Here is a 5,457-nt window from a genome sequence, read left to right as displayed (position 1 = left end):
AATAGACACCTGTTTCCCTCCCCCACCTTCTCTTTTGCTCTAGCTGGAAGAGAGGAGCTGAGTCTTACTATTGTTCCTGCATGACAACCGGGTGGCAACTTGTTCCCCAAACAATTCACAAATATTTGGACTCTTGACTGTTTTCGGAGTCATTTCAGCTTGGGCAGCTTTTCAGATAATACCTTAGACTCTTTCTACACTAAGAGAGGACACGGGCTGGGTCCAAATTTTATTGCTTCCAGCAATTTCCCCTTGGTTCCTCACCTAACCCCCTGGGAACTCTGGTTCTGCTCTGTAAAAGGAATGTATTTCTCTACTTCGCTCTAGAGCTGAAAACCTGGTCACAATGAAAATGTAACAGGCATGTGCTATGTGTTCCAAAACTGGCTGATCTTATTTTTTCAGGGTCACAAGCTCAACTGATGAAACTCAACATAATGAAACACTTAGAAATAGTCTAAGGAAAATTCTCAGACACTCTGTTTCTCAGTTTTACATCTCTGAAACTGGGATTTGTTTTACAACAGTTGATGTGCCATCACTTAATTGGGAATGCTTCTCTTTCTTAGTAGATCATAGAGAAATGGGAAATCTTACAATGGTGGAAGTCTTAGATTAAATAGCTGAACCAGATTACAGGATCAATCGCTTTTTGCATATGGAGTATTTCCTTTGGTGTCAGTTCAACCACTGAAAGAGGAACGCAGAGAGAAGAGGTAAGATTTGTGGCAAGTGCCAAACTTGTGCTTCTGGACTGTAGCAACCTGGTGGCACATCTGCTCTTGAAAGAAGACTCATCAGTATCACCGATCTATGTGTCTATCTGTCTGTCCCCTATGTGATCTATCCCATATGGCACCACCTTTGCTTGTTTCCTCAGCCATCTTTCTCCCCACCATGTGCTCCCACTAAAACTAAATAAAACAAAACAAAGACTTAGTTTGAGCTCTGCAAAGATATCTCTAAATGAAATCAGGCAAGAATGTGATGACCATAATTTTCCAGGCTATAAAAACATGTTCACAACACCAAAGCTTGCTGTTGAGAAAGGAAGTAGTAAGATACACACACATATTCACTTCCTTCTGTGTCATAGCCTAAAGTCTTTCTTTATGTTTTCACATGAACCCCCAAACCAGAGCTCTAAGGAATGTCAGTGGTTGGAAATCTAAAGTTGGTTTTGCCTCTCCCTGCCTCCCCCCCACTGTAAATGGCTGAGCCAGATCATAAAATGGGTTAGGAAGCATTTGCCTGGGAAATAAATTATGGGGGTTAAAATACCATTGGCACAAATTAGAATGATGATACTAACTGATGTTCTTGAAAGCAACTATACATAGTAGATAAAACATAAGTTGGGAGGCTGGAGTGATAGCCAGCGGGTAGGGCATTTGCCTTGCATGCAGCTGACCCAGGTTCGATCCCCGGCAACTCATATGGTCCCCCAAGAACTACAGGAGAAATTTCGAAGTGTAGAGCCAGGAGTAAAGAAAAAAAAATTGGTCCATTTCCCTTTGAAGATGGCAGACTTTCAGAAAATATTTTTTCAAAAACCCAGGGCCAGAGCAATAGTACAGTGTATAGTACTTGCCTTGTATGTAACCAACCCAGGCTCGATCCCTGGCATCTCATACAGTCCCCTCAACAGGGTCAGAAGTGATTCCTGATCACAGCCTGAAGTTACCACTGAGCATCATTAGGTGTGATCCAAAATCCAAACAAATAAAAAAACAAAAAAAAAAACCCAAAACAAAACCAAAAAACCTTTATGTGCTTATCCTTCTTTTTAAAGTATTTGTGTACTGCTCACAAGCAAATAACATATAGTAAAGTTATTGGACTAAACAGCAATTATAAAATCGTATGCTTGAAATGATCATTTCTAGTGAGTTGGTTACTGTGTCTGGCATATCGAATACTCTCGGTAGCTTGCCGGGCTCTCCGAGAGGGGCGGAGGAATCGAACTCGGGTCGGCCATGTTGGCCGCTTGTAAGGCGAACGCCCTACCGCTGTGCTATCCAGCACAGCGGTAGGGCGTTCGCCTTACAAGCGGCCAACATGGCCGACCCGAGTTCGATTCCTCCGCCCCTCTCGGAGAGCCCGGCAAGCTACCGAGAGTATCCGATATGCCAGACACAGTAACAACAAAGTCTCCAATGGAGACGTTACTGGGCCCGCTCGAGCAAATCGACGATCAACGGGAGGGCCTTTACCTTTACCTTTACCTAGTGAGTTGGTTAAAAAGACTGTCAAGAACTACCAAGGACATTAGATTTTGCCTTCATTATATTAGATTTACTTTGCCACTGTGTATGGGTGTTTGCTGATCACACAAGTCACTGGAGTTAGAATTTGAAGCTAAGAACAGCCAAAACCTTGCCTACAAGATGTGCAGAAATACAAGAGACCCTGGGGAATTGTTTCCTGGTAACGGCAGTGTATGCAGTGTATGCCTATGACAGAGTGGAATATCTCTCTCTCTCTCTCTCTCTCACACACACACACACACACACACACACACACACACACACACTTTCCACCCCACCAAATATATTGAAACAAACATTGAAATCTATTGAAAGAAGATAGGTATGAACTGGATTGCCGTCACACCACCCAGCTCTAGCCTGGAGCGGATAGGTTAAATTTCTCATAGGAATGAACTTGAAGATAAATCAATTCATGGGAAAGAAAATAGGATAAATGAAACAAAGCATATTTCCCCCTCTTTTTACAGGCACATATTATATATTTTGTAACTCAAAGGAAAGAATAAAACTGGATTTTTTTAAAGACATTTATTCAGCATCATGATCAGACTATTACATTTAGCAATCAATAGCATTGGTGCAAAGAAAAAAATCTACATTATAACCCTTTGTTGGAATGCATTACACTTTCCACAGAACAGAAACTGAAATAACCTGTTATACAATTAGTCACAGAGACAGTCCTTGACTGTTTGCCCATACATGAGTATTGTCTAGAACACTTCTTCCTATAGCAGCGAGGCCCTGTCACCACTGTGCTTGGCTGAGCTCACAGATCTTCTGTCACCTGGAGCTTCCCTTTCATGTCTCTGGCTCTCCTCTCCTGCCAAGCTTTGTTTCCTGGCAATTAAAACCTTCTGCCACTGTCATAGCCACTGCTACTGCTGGGACACCACAGTCACCTTGGTTTTGTGGTTTAGCGAAGTATTGGGGCCAGAGGGGCCTGAGCTTCGGCCTCCAAAATTTCCTCCCTTCATGGGTCCAAAATTTGAAGACTGATTGTTGTAGTTGCCAAAATCAATGTAACTTCCACCACCTCCAAAATTGCCGCCATCCAGCTCAGAGAAGGAGCACCAAATAAAGGGTGTTGGAAGGATCCTCTCAGGATGGGAGAAGCATGTGGAAAGTAGACTATAGACTGAACATGATTGCCACTCAATGCTTCTTTTGAAAACCACAGCACCCCAAAGGAGAGAGAGAACACAAGGGAATGCCCTGCCACAGACACAGGGTGGGATGAGGGGGGTAGGGAGGGTGGGAGGGATACTGGGATTAGTGGTGGTGGAGAATGGGCACTGGTGGAGGGATGGGTACTCGATCATTGTATAACTGAAAAACAAGCACAAAAATTTGTAAGTCTACAACTGTACCTCATGGTGTTTCACTAATAAAAATTAAAAAAAAAGAAAAAAAAGAAAAAATGAAAAACAAAACAAAACAAACAAAAAAACCAAAAACAAAATGCCGCCATCATTGCCAAATCCATGATAACCATCCTCACGGCCACCATATCCACCACCACCTTGGTTGCCACCAGATCCACCTCATCCACGAAGTTTCCTCCTCAACCAAAGTTGTCATTCCCACCAAAACCACTGCCACGACCACCACCAAAGTTTCCAGAGCCACTTTGACCTCTTGGGCTGGATGAAGCACTGGCCATCTCTTGCTTAGGTGGGGCTTTCCTTACTTCACAGTTGTGGCCGTTGACAGTATGGTACTAATGAATGACAATCTTGCCCACCGAATCATGGTCATCGAATGTCCCAAAAGCAAAGCCTCTCTTCTTGCCACAAACTTGGTCAGTCATGATTTCAATCCCGTCGATTTCTCCATACTATTCAGAATAATCTCTCAGGTGATGTGCTTCCATGTCTTCTTTAATGCCACTGACAAAAATCTTTTTTTTTCTTTATGATTTTTTTGTACATTTTATTTTCATAAAGTAGTTCACAATAGTTCATTACAGATAATATTCAAACACCCACCAAACCAGTGAGCATCTTTCCACCACAATAAGAGGGAAGTGTGTGAAGGTTGTTATCTTTAATTCTGGGGCCATTTAAAGCCCACATATAGAAGAATACAAGCCAGTATGTTAAAGCCAAACACATGTCTGCGACTTTGGGTCCATCACTGGGGTGGAATGTAAGAAGTTGCTCCAGTAAATAACTGTATTGCTCTCTTCCGGGAGCTTTATTTTATAATCTCTGGATCTTGGCCGATGATGAGATTACATGGCTCCAGGGGCAGTTTGTGGGTGTGACTGCCTAGCTACTGGAACACTGGGGAGCTGAGTGGAAGAGGCCCAGTTCTGATCCTACCAGGTTTGGAGATCTTAGCCACATACCTGGGCCCGCATACCTGGGTTTCTCTGTCGGTTCCTTCATGGGTGAGGTGGGTGAGGTTCCTCTGACCGTGTGGCCTTGAGCATGGCTGTGGCTGGGTTCTGGAGGTTTCTGGCTGCCGGGTTTCTGCTTAGGGAGGGGAGGGAAACTCAACCCACCCCTCTTTGAGGGGCCCTGGTGAAGATAGACTGGTGTGGGGTCGGAGATTCTGCCGACAAAAATCTTTTACAGTTAAGTGGGCACCAGGTCTTTGAGAATCTTCTCTCGAGAGAGCCCTCTTTGGTTGCACAGCTCTTCCATCCACCTTGTGTGGCCTTGCATTGGTGGCTGTGGCCACCTCCTCCATGGTGGCCTAGGTCACAAACCCAGAGCCTCCGGAGCGCTTGGTGTTGGGATCCCGCATTTCCACGCAGTCCGTGCGTTGCCCCATTGCCCACATGGCTTCTCGGGCTTTTATAGGTTGTCTCAAAGCTCAATCCTCCAATGAGGAGCTTCTGCAGCTACTCAGACTCTTTGGGGGACTTGGACTTGGACATGACGGCTGTTGAGAAGGATGATGCTTACTTGGCCACGTCCGCCAGGAGAAAGGAGCAGCTGAACGAAGGTATCTAAGACTGGATTCTTAAAAGTAGTTGGAAAACTCTTAACGTAGATACAATCCGAGAGTTTATAGTTCAGTTCTAGAGCACTGGGGCCTGAGAACTAGCACACGCCTTACACCTCACCAACCCGGGTTCAACCTCAGTACACTATAGTGTACTGAGTGTATCTGAGCATGTCAGGAGTGATCTGTGAACAATTAAAGTTAAATAATTTTCAAACCATATTAGAATTTCAGG

General features: G+C 44.2%; 1 pseudogene; it reads right to left on the bottom strand.

The window, feature by feature from the left end:
• Positions 1–3,029: 3,029 nt before the first annotated feature.
• LOC130027217 (heterogeneous nuclear ribonucleoprotein A1-like) lies at positions 3,030–5,154 on the bottom strand (annotated as a pseudogene).
• Positions 5,155–5,457: the final 303 nt, after the last annotated feature.

The sequence above is a fragment of the Sorex fumeus genome, unplaced genomic scaffold, assembly GCF_029834395.1.
Source record: "Sorex fumeus unplaced genomic scaffold, SorFum_2.1 ptg000036l, whole genome shotgun sequence".
NCBI lineage: Eukaryota > Metazoa > Chordata > Mammalia > Eulipotyphla > Soricidae > Sorex > Sorex fumeus.
The sequence above is the reverse complement of the archived record's forward strand: the minus strand, read 5'-3'. Positions and strand labels throughout refer to the sequence as shown.